The sequence below is a fragment of the Microcaecilia unicolor genome, chromosome 7 (assembly GCF_901765095.1).
Source record: "Microcaecilia unicolor chromosome 7, aMicUni1.1, whole genome shotgun sequence".
Classification (NCBI taxonomy): Eukaryota; Metazoa; Chordata; class Amphibia; order Gymnophiona; family Siphonopidae; genus Microcaecilia; species Microcaecilia unicolor.
In genome coordinates, this window is record NC_044037.1 from 218,792,175 (window position 1) to 218,811,692 (window position 19,518).

Here is a 19,518-nt window from a genome sequence, read left to right on the forward strand (position 1 = left end):
ACTACTTTTACCCACCTCCAAGGAAAACCAATACATTACTCTTTCATCACATCCTACAGCTTATTTCTTTTTGCTTCTATATGTTTGACACTATAATTGGCCCCCAAAAGTTGAAATTTAATTGCTCTCTTCTGACTACCTGATGCCCCTTAGCAAAACTGAAAAGAACAGACACAAATTGCAAAATAATTAAAACAGGAAATGTTTATTTATAGAGCATAAATTAGAACCAAAGTATAGCAAAACTTTGTATAAGAAGAATGGAATTTACACATTACATATCTTAGCTTTTCTCTCAAAACTAGGAGGTTTGTTTCCTTTTTTGCTTCAAGATGACAAGATTTTCAACGTACTTTACTAGCAATTTTTATAAAAAGCTGTCACTGTCCTCAAGGAAGTGTGTCCTGTCACGTTTTCAGTCAGTCAGCTGAAGGTCATGTCATTATTTAGTCTCTGTTCTGTAGAAAGAACACAACACAAGTATGAAAATAATCACCTGAAAGGGAAAGCATCAAACCTTTGATTTAAAATATGCAGGCAGCTATGTTCACTGTTTTGCTCATGCACAAGTACAGTGCAAACCCAAACAAGGAGGGTTTTTAGTATTATCAAAATTAAAATTTTTTCACCTGTAGGACAAACACCTGCTCAAGCCCCATGGAAACTGGAGACCAGAAGTCATACAAACAGGCTTCTAAATGTCTCAAGAAAAAAAAGTTGAGAGGAGTCTCAAGAATTAAATTCTTGTCCAAGAAAAGGTTTGCAGTATAAAATCTCTCTAAGTTATAGAAGCAACGATGCACCAAGTTTACACAAACTCTGTCGCTCCAAAAATTGGAGCTTGAAGTATTTTACAAGGTGGTATTATGTGAAGTACTACATGGGTTTCAGAGAGCACCTGCATGATGTCACATACAGGGAGACAACTGTGAAGGAATTAATAAGGATACACAAAAGTACAAAAATATATTTAATATTCACTAACAATACGGACCAGTCCATCTGGTTAGAACTCACAGGGAGTCATGGGCTCTTGGGTTATCACTAATGATAGCATAAAGAGAGAACAAAGAACAGCAAGAATAATCCCTATCTTCTAGGTAAGTGAATTGCAATAAATACCCCATTTTTTCTCTGTTATATTCTACCAGGACTAAGCAAGCTGATGTGGTAAAAATAAACTTGTTCAGAGTGCTTGTTAGAGTGCTTAGAAACTACACATGATTGGTAGTAATACTTACCCCTTCTACCTATGTGGTAACATTTTTATGTGATTGAGATTTCAATTTCTTAAAGCAGCAGTCTTAACCAGATCCTAAAAATATCAACTCACCTGTTTCTTGGCACTAGTGTTTCCCCATTTTGACTATTTCTAAAGTTCCGTCTTTATACGTGTCCTAATGTATCTTGATACTACAATCATACGTTTGTGAACGGAAACTCCCATATTAGTGTCACACCTGATCTGAAACCTTGCAGGACATTCTGAAGCAGTCAGTATAGCAGCACCACATTCATTACCATCATAAAGAAGAGCATGGAAAAATAGATGAGCCATGGAGGTTCCAAGATGGCGTCTTAGTGGTTTCTACTGTTGGATGCTCTTCTACTGTCCTCTTTTAGTACCGGTGTATTCTGAACTCTACGGGATGGAGAAGAGGAAAAGTGTATTCTGGGTGGCTCCCAATAACTAGGGTTTCCACTGCTACTCTGTCAGATGACATTGGGGAGTTTTTGGGCTCAGAGCCTAACCTGTGATTTCTTCTACTCAGCCTGGGCCACTAGGCTCAGGCAACAGTGAACACAGAGCGTTACTTAGCCCTGAGCAGTGGATTGCACCTCTTCAACCCAGAAGTAGAACTGCGGAGTCAGCGCAACAACTTGGACCTGAAATGGTGTCAGTGTCTCTGCTGGAGAGCCCGCCCCTTGTGGTTTTGACTCCAAGAGAAGGGGCCAATCCCAAGAGAGTGGAGGGTTATACTCAGGTATAACTCAGTCTTGAGTAAACATCAGGCCCAGTTGTGGAGCAAGATTCTTCCAGAGGAATGCTGAAGAAAATGGTGAGACTTGCGTCCATAACTTTATTCTGGGACTTTCACTATGAATTGGAACTCTTCAGTGCAGAAGCTTTTGGTTAAAGAACATGATGAAGTTAGGATTGTTTCTCAAACTGTTGTGGAACATTCTCAGAAATTCACTAAAGGGGTCTTTTACAAAGTGGAGGTAAACCCAACACGGGCTTACCGCTCACTAATCCGGAACCTACAGCTAGCGCAACGTGGATGCTGGTGGTAGTTCTGGCTGGAGCACGGCCATTTCTGGCACTCCAGAAATTTTTTTCTGTAGTGCAGCATTAACCCAGCAGTAATCAGTCATTGCTGTGTGCTGCCCAGTTACCACCACGTTACTGTGGGAGCCCGTACCACCACCTCCATGGGTGTTGGAAAGTGCTCCCCGCTGCATGGCCACACGGTAAGGGTTATCTTACCGCATGGCCATTTTTGGGGTGCATTTTACCTGCTGCGATAAAAAGGGCCCTGGCGTGCAGGAAAAACAGTCCCCACTGCTACCACAGGGCCCTCTTTCTCGCAGCTTAGTAAAAGGACCCCTAAATGTAGTACCGGAATAGATTCTATGGAGTCTAAACTCCAGGAGCTTAATCAATTATCTCTGTTAGAGATAATTTGTATTTATATAGGAAAATGGAATATATGGAAAATCTTGAGTGGTGTAATAATTTACACTTGAACATTCCTGCAGATACGGTTAAGAAGTAATGTATGGACGTTTTAAGGTCACCATCTGAATCTCTTCCACCAATTATTCGGGCTTCTTACCTAGTTCTTAAGGGAATGGAAGCTTCAGCAGGCGTAACACATCCCAGTCAGCCTAATTTTGATCTTACAGGCTTCTTTAATCCTCCATAGAAATTGTGACTCAGAGTACTACCATAATTGTCACTTTTGCATTAGAAATGGACTGCAACAATATACTATGACTTTACTTCAGGCATATTAATAATTTGTTTTTTTGGAGCTACAGTGCAAATTTTTCCTGACCTCTCTAGGGTTTCTCAAAAGAGATGCTAGGAATTACTGGCTCTCCACTCTATAGTAGTAGCTCTTGGGGCAAACTTTGTGAGGTTTCCTTGTCAATGTATGATTTTGTATCAGAATAAGACGTACTCGTTTTTTTGACCCAAAACAACTTTTGGAATTCCTTGAAGCTAGGGAAGAAGTTCATGTAGTAGTCTGAAGCCCTCGGGGTTTGTTTTGCTTTCATTATAAAAGAGTAGGCTCATTTGTGGGGAAGGGTAATGTATATTTCCTTCTTTTTGTTATTTTGATTTTGGAACCTAGGTTTCCTAATATTGTGGACAAATGGCTATTATATATTTTCCTTTAATTAATTATTTTTGGAAGAATTTGTTTGCCTAATTTCTTGCCATAGATTATAGTAAAATGATGTATTATTGAAATTTTGCATAATAAAAATACAGAGAATGGCTATATAACTTGAGGTTTTCAGAACCTTCTAGCTTATTTTGCTTTGAAATAAAAAAAAAAATGGAATAAAGTAATTTTAATTTTAGTTAGCAAGCTTAAAAAACTAGCTAAAACATACATTTTGGCAAAACAGCTACATCTTGCTCACTGCCTGATTCACAAATTGAGTTTTTCTAGGTCCCAGAAAGTGAGGAAACTTGATACTTTCTTGCAGTTGTGGTGGCTTCAATGGGTGGTGGGAAGCTGCAGTGAAGTTAAAAGAATTTCAAAAGTAATTACTAAGGTTTGACACAAACACATACTGGTTTTATACACTTCTGAAAATAGCACCATGCACTTGAATGATGGTTAAATGGCCTCTGCCATCAGCTATCAACAGACCTGGGGGTTTACAATAACATGGCCAGCAAAATGTTAGACAAACTTGCCTAGAGGGTGGTAGGCCAGCTTTGTTCCACAAATCATCCTTGAATACATTTTCCTTTCATGATACCACAGAACTAGTGTTATTGCTTATGTCTAAAGCTGTTAGTTGCACTAACGAAACATGAGATACATATTAATACTGCAAATTTTAAAATATCTAAAGTCAAATCTATCCTCTAGTACATGTGCAATGCTTGTCTGGGAGAAGCCAGAGAATTCGTAATGTCACAGTCTCATTAACCTGTTCCAGCTGCTCTTTCTCCCCTCACAAAATGTCTTCTCTGGATCAGCCATAAAACTTGTGATTGGCACTGCTTTTCCACTGCTCATGTTAAATATGAAAAGCCTTCTCCCCATAACATACTTTACTACAGTCTACTTAAGATTCAATTAAAAATTTTTAAACCTCTACTCTTTTGACCAGGTTTCAAGTGACCAGCCCTTAGGAATAGGACAACAGTAAGCCCACAGAAGTTTGGTGATTGCATAGCCCTCTACAGAGGAAAACAAATGGTGCGCAGAGATGACACATTTTGGAGATATGACAAGCTTCAGAATACATCATAGATTAGATTTCACATCTCATTAGGGCCTTTGAATGTGGTTTCAGAGTAGATTGAACTGAGCAGAACTTCCCACTAATGCAATGCAACTGACTGATGGGCCAAGGAGACATTATAGCTCCTAGTGTAAATCTCTAGAAAAATCCAGTGAGGCGCGGGGTATGATCTCACATTGAATCATACTATGTGGATGCATGAGTGTAAGATAAAGACGTTCCTATTTTCGGACACATACGTAATTGCTTCTTTAGTATAAAGTGAAATTTAAACTTACCTGTTAACTTTCCTTTTCTTTAGCCCAGACAAGTGGGTTATATTCCACTGTCAGCAAACAGAAAAAGTGCTCAAAGCTGATGTCATTCCCCTTATAGCAGTGTTCACCAATCTTCTGGTGGCCGCGACCCCAATTTACATGGACACCGAAAGCGCACGACCCTCAGCGGGCGAAGGACAACATTCGATATAGTGCTTGCCCAGACTGCAACCCTAAATGCAGTTGTGATCCAGTGTTTGGGAAGCTCTGTCTTATAGAGAGCTTCCTTCCACTCCTCAGTATCCTATGTCAAAAATAATACCACAGAAGGCAATTGTTATGTTTTGGTTTCCAATTCACCACCACAACCAAACCTCATGCAGTCAAAAGTTTTACTCCATGGTCATGAATTCAGGAATAAGATAATGCCCTACCTCAAAGGTATTACTAGGCCAGCTATCTTTCAGAGTGGGCGACATCATACTTGCTGTTGGCTTTCATATCTTATTTTATTTATTTATTTAGATTTTGCTCACACCTTTTCCAGTAGTAGCTCAAGGTGAGTTATATTCAGGTACTCTGGATATTTCTCTATCCCAGGAGGGCTCACAATCTAAGTTTGTAACTGAGGCAATGGAGGGTTAAGTGACTTGCCCAATATCACAAGAAGCAGCAGTGGGATTTGAACAGGCCACCTCTGGATTGCAAGACCGGTGCTCTAACCACTAGGCCACTCCTCCAGTCTTGTCAGACTGAAAGCCTTTGATCGTCATAGCTTCCCGGGTGGGTTATAGACTAGGCTGGCAAGACTAAAGGAAAAGAAAAGGAAAGGAAATTAACAAATATTTCAATTTCACTTTCCTAATAATCCATGCCAGACTGGTACAGATGAGTGAATGTATTCAGGTTCCTCCTAAACTGGGTGGAAGCCACATAGCTCTCAGAGTCATACTTTTATAACTGTGTCCCACTCTCTGTGAAAGTTGTGGCTTTCCATCCTCCAGGATGGAAAACAATATAAAAATAAATACTTATATACTTACCTGGGCCAATAGCTGAAGGCAATTTACAGTGAAAATTACAATTATTACTTTCAACAATTTTTATTGAATAAACGTACAATATGGCTCAAATTATGAACTTTTACATCAGTATTCTGAATTTACCCCTCCTATACAACATGCAACTTATCCATGAAGTAATACCATAAAGGAGTCATCAAACCTATAATCCCACACCCCACTCTTAATCTTTTTTGAATCAACACCTACAAACATAGAAGATCTGTGCTCTTATAACCTCCCATGGATTACTCCATTATCTCGTAACCCTCCCAACCAGCAACCCAACCTCCTGCTCAATCCATTGTGATTAAGATGCCACATGAAATAATTATATATCTAGATCATTAAGGATCCGATTCCGTGCTTTGTGAGATAAAGCGCGTATATACATACCCCCCGGACATACCAAAAAATGTTTCCTCCGCTTGACTTGACAACTTCACCTCTCTAGTTTCAACATCATCAGAGAATGAAAAGCATTTCTCCAATGCCAATGGGACGTAACAGTACTTTGTGTCCACTATTGTAGGAGGCACCTCTTCCCAACTATAAAGTCCTTATTTAGCAGCAGCAGCCGCTCCACCTTATGAGGTATCCCAAAAGTTGCTCTCAACCAAAATTAGAATCCCTTGGTGGAGTATACTATAGTTTTCTGCAATAAAAATGTAAAATCTTAATGTATACTGGTCCAAAATGTTGTGTCATCTGATCATAATTCATGTGACAATGCACCCTCTGTCATCCCACACTTAAGAAAAAGCGGAGTAGAAACACAGACCACCTTATGAGCACGCGTTTGGGAGAAAAAAATGTTCTCTGAATCTGACATACAATTATTAAATAAAAACAAAGTCAAATAAAGTTTCCAACAGATAATTAACCAAAAGGAGGCTCTTAAACCTTTAACAAATATTTAAGAAAAGACTAAATGGTTGATTACCTAAATGGAAGAAATGAGGCTTTTGAGAGTTGTTTACAGAGGAGGCAAAGGTTTGAAAACTTTAACACAAGTCTGCATGTGTTTTAGTTTAGTAATTTGATATATCTCCTTTTTTAGTCATAGCAAAATGCATAGCCAGCTTTTGAAAATGGTTGTGGGTGCTGAATTCATGAACTCAACATAAATTTTCCCTCACTCAGCAAAAAAGGAAAAAAAAAAAAAGGTACGGCTGGTTATACATGACCAACCTGCACCTAAGTGTCAAGAGCACGGCAGGTAACAGTGGACATGAGGAAGACTCATGTGGCCAAGTCAAAAACTATGGTCCTGCTAGTCTCTCATTCCCCTCATCCCTCACAGTTGGCCCATATCATACTGTCTTTCTCTCGCCCCCTTTAGGACATCCGTACCACATTCTCCCCAAATCACTATTCATTAGTCTCTCTCTCCCCTCTCAGCCAATCTACACCAAACTTTCTCTTTCCCCATTCTTTTATTTCCACTAACTTCTTCCCCCCTCTTTCTTCCTTGTACTCTTTACTCTCTCTTTACTCCCTCAGCACTTTTTAATTCTCCTCCTGTACAGGCACAATTTGATGTTTTGTATTTGAGGGCAGAGAGTTTACATAGCTCTCTGCCTGCTGTACTTCCCCCAACCCAACCTTCTATTTCCCTCTGCTCCCCAGTAAGCTCCAATGCACCTTTTCCTATCCAGTTGCCCTTCTATGCAGGTTTGGCTCACTCACCCCATACCTGGAAACATGCAAGAGTTTGTGAGGCAATATATCCTTTGTTCTTTCCAGAACTTTTGCCAATGGTCTCCTGTCACCTTTTCCTACTGCTGATGTGCTACTTCTTTAGGCTCACAGAGCCCAGTGCTCCCACTAGACCTCTCAATATCAGAACTGACAAGAGAAAGAAACTTTTACAATTGAGATTTTCAGCTCATGATATTGCATGCTACTACAATCTTCTCTCCTTTCCTCATCCTCCCCCCCACCCCCCAAATACCTTAGTTACCTTAGTTACCTAAGTGATTGCAAGGCTAGAAAAAAAAACAGCAGATACCAGTTTGCCCAATTAGCAATATTATATCTCTCACTCAGTGATACCTGGCCTTCTTCAGTTGTGGGGAGCAGCTGATAATTTTCACGGTTTTGTACCAACGGATTGTCTTGAGTCTATTCTATTTCTCTTCCTCGTCTCATTGCCCCTGCCACCTCCATCCCTCTCTTCCCTCCAACCATGATCCTCTCTCTTCTCAGAACCCTTTTCTTAGTCTATCTCCCCTATGGGCCCCATCCTCACCAGTCCAGTAAAGTTCCCTATAGTCCTCTTCAACTCTGCTTCTATTTCATCAGTCAACCCTTCACCTCTTTTTGTATCACAGCCCATGCCCCCACCAACCTGCATTCCCTTCAGCTCTGTTCTCCATTTCACAGCTTATATCTCTTCTTTTAGCCTCTCTTCCCCTCATAACCTATGTCTTCCAGTTATCAGAGCCTGTGTCTACTCGTTTTTCTCTCCTTCAGCTCCACTATCAGACTCCTCTCCATCCTCTTGCCCTTAGTTCTTTTCCTCCTTTCCCAAGAAGGATTCCTTCTTTTGGTAACTCCCCCAGATGCTCACAGCAGTATTATATCTTCTAGCAAGGACCTTCTTTTATAACTAGGCTTTCCTCTTCCAACCCCTCTATCATCTCCTTTGCCAGCAGCTCTCACACACCCCTTCTAGGTCCTCTGCTCCTCTCTCAGCAATTCCTTTCCTTCCCCTGCCTATTAGCTTCTCAATGCCTTTCCTCTAACATGTTCCTCCTCTCCATGGCAGACCAAAGTCAGGAAGTCTATCTGGCCTACATTACTGCTGTTCTCTACTCCTCCTTTTAGATCATTGGCTAAACGTTCCTTAGGCGGGAGCAGTAGCTTAGGAGATATCAGCCTTTTCTGCTTTCCCCTGTAGTTTATTTATTTGTTACATTTGTATCCCACATATTTGTAGGCTCAATGTGGCTTACATAGTACCAGAGGGCCTTTGCAGGCTCAGGTGTGAACAAATACAAGGTGTTGACGTGGTAAGATAAAGTTCATGTGGTACAGCCATATTAGGGAATCGTAGAACGGAAGAGTTTTGTTAGTTCTGTACCATGAAGCTGATCGAGCCCACCAGCCAGAGATTGTTTTCTTGCTCTCATTTCCCTATCTTTATTTGTCTCCCCTCTCCACTTTCCCTGTGTGCTTGTATATCTTTACTATTTTAATGGAGTTCCTTTCCTTTCTGAAGTTTGTTGTAGTCTTGCACACTGCTCTGCCCTGGCAGCTAGAGCGCTTTAGCAAGTTCGAATAAATTACAAACTTTGGCATCAGGGCAGTGTTGTAAAAAATTAATGGTGGTGCCATGGCACCAACAGATCTGGCACCTATGTCAAAATGGTTTACCTATTACTTGGGGGCAAGAAGGGTAGAAACAAAGCAGAAAGAAGAGTAAGTTAAAAGAAGGCAAGTGAGGCGAGAAATTACAATTAACAGAGAAGATAGGACTGAAACACAGGAATAAGCAGATAGGAAGGGATGGCGAGGGAAAACTTTTGTGCAGCCAAAGGTTATTACACTTGACACTAAATAGCCTGATTCTTTCAACAGATAAGGCTGTAAGACAGAATGAAAGGGATGTTACAGAAATAAGTTCCCATGATCTGGTTTAAAAAAAAAAACAAAACTGAAGGTATACTCTTGATTGTCCCCTTCAGAGATTAGTCCAGGGAATATCCAGGCTCCTGATGGAACCAGTCATGGTTCTATCAGCATACCCAATCTTTAGGCTCCTGCTTTGTTTTATTGGCTGAATGCTGGGGTAAAGGGCCGTAAATGCCCATCCTTACATTTCAGGGTCCCAAAGGGGTTGGCTCAGAAACATCACTCATATAAATTGCTGCCAGGTCCTTCAGGGACACTTACCAGGGCACCTGAGGCTACAAAGTTTCCCTCAGCTTGTTCCCATTTGCTAATAGTATTGCACTGTCCACAGTCATCTGGAATTGTCTTCTGAGCAAGAGATCAGGATTGCTGGAGCACTAGACAGCTGACTCTGACATTCAGCCTAGACTTAGACCCACTGGATCTTCACTAGGACCATAGTCCTCACTTCAGCTGCCCTGAACTACAACTCCAACTAGCCTGTAAGGTTCACATCTATGGTGCAAAATAACCATGAAAGACTCCAAATCCATTTCTTGCCAGAGTCAACTATTCAAGCTCCTTCTACTCTGCTTAGAGAAAAAGAAACATAGCAGGCTAATGGCGATCACCCTTGCAGAGTGTAAATTAGGAGAGATGCATGTGGCTACTACATTCAGGCCCACTGCCCTTGAACCTAGGTCCCGTAGAAAGGATCACACAAGGCAGCTGGGGAAATGAGAGATCTGGACATAGTGGGTGAGGTCTTCAGCTCATAAGATACATCATAAAGCCATTTTCTTCTTTATAGACAAGAGGGCTCTGCTGTACTCCAGGGGATGGGAAGGAGTAAACTAGTCTTAAAGATAATCATCAGTAAAGCCTAGGGATTTCAGACTTGTGGAACCTTGAATGCATTCGAACAATCTTCCTGTTCTAACTCAGCACTAAATAGCTAGATGTCTGAATAAAAGGAGAACAAGATTCTGTCCCTGCATAAGGAGGCCCTTTACTATCCTTTGGCTAACAGGTGGCCCTAGTTAGCCCAAGGGAAGAGCCTGAACCTGTTAGTGAGGGATCTAGGATAATGATCCAGAGAAATATATTTGGTGGTAACCATTATCGGGAATAGAAGTGAATGTTCCTGTGTATTCATGTGGGGAACTGTCTAAGAAAAGGTCTGCCATTCTGCATGGGGACACCCAAGAACAGCTGGACTCTCACGTAGACTCTGTCCATAACTGCTTTTCAAAGGAGAAATGGAGCCCTAAAACCTATCGCTGACTAGATCAGTCTAAATTGTGGGCAACACGAAATTCCTTGGGTGGTGTTTGACCACTCAATGAGAAGACTAAGTGTTGCTGGAAAGCAGCACTGAAAGAACCCAGCAGCCTATAACAATTGTCAAGCCAACTGTTTCGGATTACCTTCACAAAGATGGCAGAGAGCTGTCTGAATAGTATATTTGAAGTGGAGGGTAGGAGAGGGTTCTGGTAAGTAGCTCCAGCCAGCCTCCGAATTGTTGTTTCTAAAGTTATAGGATTTCTCCAGAATACAGCTACCTCTTAAAAGATGGTAAAACTGCACAACAAAGCTGACATTGCAGGGATTGCTGCTCTGTAGTGGAGCTCCCAAGAAGCCTGGTCATAGACACTATGGCCCTTTCTTGAATCAACCAAGACCCAGGGCATACAGGGGATCCAACCAAAGGAGCTCTTAACGTAACTTACCTCCATCGTATGGGCTCACCAGCTGTGAATCCATCTGGTAACAGTTGCTCCCCATGTAGCACTGTCTGAGAACTCCCTCCTCTGCACAGTTGCCTGTGGGGAAGGACACCATGATCTCATCTGGATGATGTCAGATGTCATGCAGGACTCCTCAAGTCATGGAGACACTGCATATAGCTGCTTGTGGAGAAAGACTATAGGAAAAAAGAAAGATTGTTTAAACACAGACTCAACCTTTGTACCGTGGGGGGGTCCTGAACACACTGTGCTTCCCTCCAAACCACTTTGATCTTACAAGGAAAGGACAACAGCTACAGTTGATCCAACACCATGTCCTTATTTTCCATGTGAAGGGAATATAGATCCCTCATTTTTGGCCACCTTAAGGCAAGAATCAAGTGTCTCACCCTAAGGAGATCCTGTAGGGCACAGCCTGGACCACAATTTTATGTGCACCACAGAACCAAACTAAGCCAAAGTAACATGGATGCTGCTGCCTGCAAAACACTATCAATTTAACTCAGCAGTTTGCCATCCTACCTCTTTCGTTTTTGAAAGATCATGCATAGCATATTAATTCCCCTTCTATGTACCAGCTCAAACTGGCCTGAAACTTCTCTAGCCTAGAACTTGCCTTTATCTAGAGAGAAGTAGCAATGAAAGACAAAACACTGTATTCCTGAACTGAACTCTGTCATATTACTTCAGAGACACTACATGCTGGATACCCACATGGGAACAGCTGCCTGAATGATTCTACCAGCATTGATGAGCTCCGATGCAACCAATAAAAAATGTAGAGACAAAAATGATGCGCTTCTGCCTTCTTTGAGCATTCTTGCTTTGCAAGGTGTTTTGCATTACTGCTCTGGCATTCTGCCTTTGCTTTTCCTATAGGCATTTGCCCAGGATATTAAAGGGCATATTATTTATGAGCTGCCATCTTTGGTAGTACATCTATACCTCAGAATTCCTTGAACATTGTACTTCCCCGATTATCTGCAGCACAGTTCACCTTTGTAGCCCAGCTGCTGGCTCACACACGGCTATAGATCGAGGCAGCTTGTAGCCTGAGTAAGGACAAACATTCCAACCACCATCATGGATGGCACCAGAAACATTATTAGATCTGAAGCCTGCCACTAAAAGGTTGTACGGATGCTTTATGTAAATTCCTAGAGGTAAAAGGTTAGATAGCAATTTGATTACTCTGTGAAATGTGGGTTAGACTAAGTTGGTACTTTGGCAATTGTTTTATTAGAGAATATTTGTTTTTTTAATTTATCTAACATACAACTATTAGGTGATAAGCTAGAATTTTGTAATGGAACTACTGTTAGGAATTCAATTCATGCCTTTATTATTTATGCTGCCATGCTACAATAAATTATCCTACTTACAGAATCTCTGTTCCTGACAACTGGTCTAATTATAGTTTTTCTAATGGACAACTGGCCTAATGACCGTTCATCTGAAGTACACGATGGCTAATGTTACAATTGGTCTAAATGTCAGCAGATAAAGACATACATGGCTCATCTTCCACTTCTTCATTAATCTCTATCTCTTCCTGCCAATTTTGAGGGCACAGACCACAGAAGTCTAACCAGCACCTATTCTACTTTTTAACTACTGGAGTTGTTGTTGAAGTCCACTTGGCCTCAATTCTAAACTGTTTTTTTTTCTCCATTAAAATCAATTTCAGTTGCTTGTAGAAATGGCAGTGCTGTGAACTGCCACATTTTGTTGTTGAAATCCTCTTTGGTTGTGCATTTATTCACAAGTCCCTGTACCTTTCTGTAGACGATTTGAACCAGTTAATAAATACCAGCCATTATGAGTTGTTTCTGGGAATTCTTTCCCAGAAGGTTTTAGGGCCACCTGCTCGAAATTGGAAATTACAGGTTTCAGTGCAATGTTTTCAGCAGTGAAATCTTGCTAATCCTAGGACAGTATTCAGTAACATTCAATGGACTTATACAACACGAGACCACAAGCAAGTAGAAGGATTCGGCTTCTGTCATCAGGGCCAACTGCAGCATGAATAGAATACAACTGAGTAAAGATGATGGGCAGCGTAGAAAGGTTGGTTGAGAGGGCTGGGTGTGTACTGGCGCCCCCCCTCACCCTGGATACCTGGCATCAGCCCCCCCCCCCCCCCCCCCCCGGTGGTCTAGGCCTCCCTCTCTCCCCGACCCAACCCCCTCCTTCTCCCCAAGTTAAAAAAAAAATAAAAATCACTTGGGATGCACCAGGTAGGGACTGACTGCCATATAAGTCAATTATATGGCAGTCAGACACTGCCTAATGCAGCCCCAGGATGCACTGTGTGGGATAGGGTGCCATTTTTCAAGATGGCAGTGCTGGAGGTAGGAGCAAGTAAGCATCACTCCTGCCTCTTGTTTTAAGGTAAGGTAGGTGGGGGGTGGGGGGGAGGGAGCTAGAGGGTGCTACTAGAAACTAGGCATTTATTTATTATTTTAACACTCACGGAAAGGGACGTTGGGTCAGGGGGCTACTAGACCAGTGTTTTTCAACCCAGTTCTCAGGACACACCAAGTCAGCAGGCTTTTCAGCATATCCATAATGAATATGCACGAGACAGATTTGCATGCACTGCCTCCATGGAATATAGATCTCTCTAATGCATATTCATTGTGGATATCCTGAAAACCTGAATGGCTGGGTGTACCCCAAGGACTGGGTTAAGAAGCACTGCTCTAGACTACCAGGGAAATGTTTTGAACTCTGTGTCTGTGTGTGGGAGGGGAGGCCTAGACCCAGGGACTGGAGGTCTGGTTTGGGTCAGGGAAGGGGGGGGGGGGGGGGGCTCGATGCAGATATTTTTTTTCTTTTAATTCACCCTTCCTGTGACTGAGGAAATCACTGCTCATACACTGACAGGACGGGTAATATCTAAAAAGCATATCAGCATCTAGCAATGAGCTGTGGATTTCTGCCACAATTTTTTTTAATTGAATTTTGATTAAGAAACAAATAACAAAACAAAACACATGATACAGGCTAATAGGTAAACATTGATAGCCAATACACAAGAAAACCCCCAGTCTCAACAAAAACAATCTAAGGTTGTCAAATGTCTTGAAAAAGCTCTCTCAAGGAGGCTACAGGGAATATCCAGCACACAAATTGCAAAATCCAAATACTAGAAAACAGAAGCCATCATGTTACCCAGCTTTCAACCAGAGTAATCAGAAGTGGCTTGTGCTCTCTCTCTCTCTCTCTGCAAGTGTCATACATGTCCCAAACTTAATAGTAGGAGTGGGTATGTCCATGTTTCAATGCAGTCAATTTGGTCATAAGACAAATACAATCCAACTTCTTCAATACTAGTTTTGTTGATGGCATTTGTTTTTGTTTCCAGTGTACAGGTATTAAGAGTTTACTTGCTGTATAAAAGAAACAAGCTAACTTATGTGTATCAGGTTGAGTCCTACAGGCTTAGCATGTAGCAAGCAGTATGGTGTCTGCCTTGGGTAATGCACTGTAGTAACTACAGCAAGGATATCCAATACTAACTGCCAGAAAAATTGTACCTAGGAGCAGACCCACCAAATATAGTAAACTAGTAAAAAAGGCCCGTTTCTGTAGGCAAGGAAACAGGCCTTAGGCAGGCAATTCCCCCCCCCCCCCCGTGCTACGGCCCCCTCGAACCCCCCCTTCCGCGAACCTGTCGTTTCCCCCCCGTGCCAGCGAAAACTGCCGCCACCGCTGCCGTGTTGTTCTTCCCTTCCCGTAGGTTCTTCAATCATCTTGTCTGGAAGTTCCTCTGCGTGCGTCTGACGTCAGACGCACGGAGTTAAACTTTCTGAGAAGATGATTGAGGAACCCACCCGAAGGTAGTGCACAACAGCGGCGGGAGGGTGGGGGGGTGCGGTTTTCAGCGTTTCGGGGGGGGGGGGGGATCGACAGGTTCGCGGGAGGGGGGTGACAGCTGATTCCGAGGCAGTAGGAGGAGTAGGGAAACTTACTCCACCCCTTGCCTTTGAATCAGCTGTGTTGACGTCAGTGACATCCGTGCGTGTCTGCCTCGCAGACCACTTGCAGCCAGGGAGCCACGGTCCCAAGCATAGAATGTTGGAGGTGAGAATTATTATATAGGAAGTCCACAATCATACCACAGTCTCGCCAACAATAGGGAGTGCCTGTCCGGAACATTTTGTGAAGATAAGGGGTATAGTACTACCTATAGCGGATCTTATAATCATTTTCTACCTGGGGAGTAGCAGTGGACACTTAGTAATTGCTTAAAAATTTTCCCTCAAGCAGCATATTCAAACGTTTGGTGAAGGTCAACCTCCTATTTCATCGTGTAAACTAGTTTTGAAGCGGTATGGGACAAGAGGGCCTGGTAGAGGTGTGAAATCGTTCCTCTAAGCGGGCCACATTGCAAGGCCTGCTCAAGTAGGGTCTCAGGCAGAGCGAGCTTGGCCTTGGCCCACCTCGGGATCAAATCTCTGATTTGCCTATATGCAAGAAAGTCATGGGATTTCAGTCCAAAGTTCTCCCAGGATATGATCTCTCCCTCTTCCCAAAGTTGTCCCAGAGTCTTAAGGGAGTCAGTCACTCACCGGTTATAAATACCCCTAGGCATCCCTATTGGATCTTCAAAGGCATACAAAGTAGGCATAGAGAGGAAATGCCATAGCTCCGGATACCACTTTGAGCAGTATGTCAGCCAGGTCAGGAAGGGATGGCTCATTAACCTAGGCAATTTCTGAACTAACCCCAAGCCTGGATGCCTGGGAAGCCACAGGGCTGCCTACAAGGGAATGCCTCCCATGTATGGATTTTCCATACAAAGCCATAGCTTAGGCACTACGTGCAGTCATTCCGTCATTAGGTGGAGTTGAGCTGCTACAAAATACAATTTGAAGTTAAGGACAACCCATACCTCCATGTTTCTTATGCTTATATAATACCTCCTATTGACCCTAGGGGAGGGTTTGGACCAAAAAATAATGGAAGATTTTTCGTTTGAGACTAATGAAAAACTATTTCAGGATCTGGACAGGGAGGGCTATAAACAGATACAAACTATTAGGCAATATGATCACTTTTACTGTGTGGATCCTCCTTAGCCAGGACAAATTAAGGCCTTCCCAATGTTCCATTTCTCATAACAGCTCCTGCAAGTACATTGAAAAAGTTAAGGGCAAAAAGATCTGAAAGGGAGCAAGACATATGTACACCCAAATATTTAATTGATTGATCCACCCAACAAACGGGGTATTGGTTCTGAAGTTCCTGTTATAATGGAGGAAGAATGCTTAAATTTAAAATCTCAGATTTGGCCATATTAGTGCAAAAGCCAGAGACCGCCACAAAATTAGAGAAATAATCACCTGTTGTAAGGAGACAGTGGGGTCTGTCAGAGACATCAAAATATCGTCAACAAATAGCATTATTTTGTGCCGCTCTCCCCCACAAGCAAGACCCGAGATAGCATTGTTAAGTCTAATGGACTGTGTCAAGGACTCAATGGAAAGCGCGATTACTGACGGTTTTAATGTGGCAGTAAATTGCATGTACAGCATGCCACATCATTTTATGATTGATAATTTTGCGGTAGTCAAGCTTTCTGCATCAGTCCCCTCTTTAAGTTTTCTGTACCACACTGTATCAGACATATGTTTTCACAGCATATTTACACCTTTACCTTTAACAATATACCACTTGTCCTTTAGACAAATTAACAATCAGACTTATTGTTAATGGGGATGGGATCTGATACACCGCCTTTCTGTGGTTACAATCAAAGCACTTTATATATAACATACAGTTACTTATTTTGTACCTGGGACAATGGAAGGTTAAGTGACTTGCCCAGATTCACAAGAAGCTGCAGTGGGGATCGAACCCCGTTCTCCTGATTCTCAAGCCACTGCACTAACCAACCGTTTGGCTACTCTTCCATGACTGATATCTTGAACCAATTGTCCATTAGTCGAAATGCAGCCCTGGACTTATTGCCATTAGATCAATTGTCCCCAGATGAACTCTGGATGAATTGTACCAAACACACAGAATTGCTAAAGTATAGTTCTTATTGCCAGCATTAAGGACAGGGACCCCTGAACAAAACACACACATGCACCCTATTTGCCCGACAATCCCATCTCCAATGATCAGATATAGCAGGAAGCACCTAGATGGGAAGAAGCCTACAAGAATCCAAGCACATGGAATCCCCTCTACAGACTACCATCTCAGTGCTCATCTGAGAGTTACAAGGAGTTCACATCCTGGAAAATACAGGTCAACAACTCCTCTCTCCTGAACAGCTTCCTCACTGAGGCAATCTTCCTCTAGATCAGTGATTCTCAAACTTTCTTCTGATGTAACACACCTGGCAATGTTCACATCGAACACTAAACACTGGTGCTGTTATGAGATACAAGAAAATACAAAACAGATGGTAACCTACCTTGTTACTATTCATTGTTATTACAAATAAGACTTGGATCACTGCTATCTTGTTTTTTTTTTTATCAAAATTTGGCACACCATGTTCATACCAAAACAAAAAAGTTCTGAATTTCAGTTTGAATTTTCATCTTTGCATCTAGTTTCTGATATCTATTCAAGTAAAAAACAAACTCCACTCTCCAATATACAAACTTCATACATGAATAGAAAATAGAATTAACTGGACAACCCAGACAAAATGAGAGCCCTACAGAAAAGCAGGAGAAATAAAATTGGGATTTTCTTCTTTTTTTTTTTCCAATTGAATGTTATAAAACCCAAAACCTTGATACAGCAAATGAACAAAAGACTTCAAAAAAAGGGATCTCCAAGTTCAGGCCTATCCCTAATGAATATGCAAGAGATCTGCATGCATACTAACCCCACTGAATGCACATCTCTCTCAAGCATCTTCATTAGGAATATCTTGAAAACCCAACCATTTGTGCCTCCCCCCACCCCACCCCCAGGACTGAACCTGGACACCTCTGCTTTCAAAGTAACATTCTCAATACTGCCTTTAAAGCACATTGAAAGGAAACAAAACACAGAACCAAGCCCACAAAACAAGAAATATCTAAAATAAACCTAAGGAAAACATAAGAAAAAAAAAAGAGGAAAAATGCTATTGGCAAGAGAGAATTCAACCTAATCCATAATTACAGGCATGCTGCACTGTCACTAAAGCAAACTTATTCAACATCCACCAACCCATAGGCAAGCTGACCTTTTAGCACTCAAGAAATATCTCGATTGCTCAAAAATTGACATATCTGCTATTTTGATCAAACACTTACAAGGAAACTGTAAACATAAGTAGCGTGAAAAGATTATCTCTTGGCAAATCTGCCAAAAATTTCTTCCTCTGGTCCCATACTGCCTTGCAAAGCTCAGCACAATACATTTTGCCACAAAAAAGAAACTTATGTGCTGGATACTGTCCTGATGATATGGAAATAAAAATGGCACTAAAAGCATAATTTTATTAACTATATTAGTTGAACATCTTTCACATCAGCCTTGTTAAATCCAAACTGTCTACTGATGAATTTGCTTTCTCTGGTCCATACCCCAGCGCCTAAGCCAAATGCGAGATATCCTCCCAACAGCTAAAAGTAAACGTTACTAACCATTAGCAGCTTCAGTAGGTATCTCCAGCACCTTCATGAGATACCTCTTGAAGAGAAGTATAGGTGGTATTAAGGAAGTCTTATAAAAGTCACAAACTGCAGACTCAAATGCCTAAGGGTGTTATGCAAGTTTTCCAAATTATGATGGACTACACCACAGAATTAACCCCTACTGCAATGACGGTACATTGCCTAGCCATTGTTCCAAACTTCCAATTCCTTCCAGTTGTTCAAATGAGATTTTCTCCTGAGCTTGCCCTGTCACACAGGCCAACAAAGAAACTGCCTTTTCAAATTAAGACAAAGCAGCCTATATGGAGCCTTTTATTACTACAAGGGTTTAGCAGAATACTCTTTCTCAGCTAAGTAGTGAGAGCTGATACTACCCCAAAAGATATAGCTAAACCATACCAAATCCTATCAGCTAATGCTGCTGCCTGAGAGCCCACTGTAATGGCTATCAGCTCCATTCACTATCACAGTGATAACCATTTCTGCTGAAACTGGATGATCCATTCTGCCCCTGGATATTAGTCCCTCTTAACTTCGACAGCAGTGGCTCCTTCACTGAGTGCCAACTCCCCACCTTCTACAATAAACCATGAATTGCTGAACAATACTGTCACAGCTCCGCAGGTAAAACAGCGCCATAGCCAGCCTCTTTCTTATCTAGCAGAGTTGTTTTGTTATCCAGTCAACTGATGCCTCAAGCATGATGCCAGCAATAGATTTTTGAAGTAAGACA

At 41.8% G+C, this 19,518-nt stretch overlaps 1 protein-coding gene across 1 annotated transcript in view; it reads right to left on the reverse strand.

Moving 5' to 3' along the window:
* Nucleotides 1–203: 203 nt before the first annotated feature.
* Nucleotides 204–19,518, reverse strand: part of RBM45 (RNA binding motif protein 45) — a 95,928-nt gene continuing 76,613 nt past the window's right edge. The window contains exon 10 of the mRNA XM_030210623.1: nucleotides 204–458. The gene's annotated coding sequence lies outside the window, so the exon portion shown is untranslated. The remainder of the gene's footprint in view (nucleotides 459–19,518) is intronic.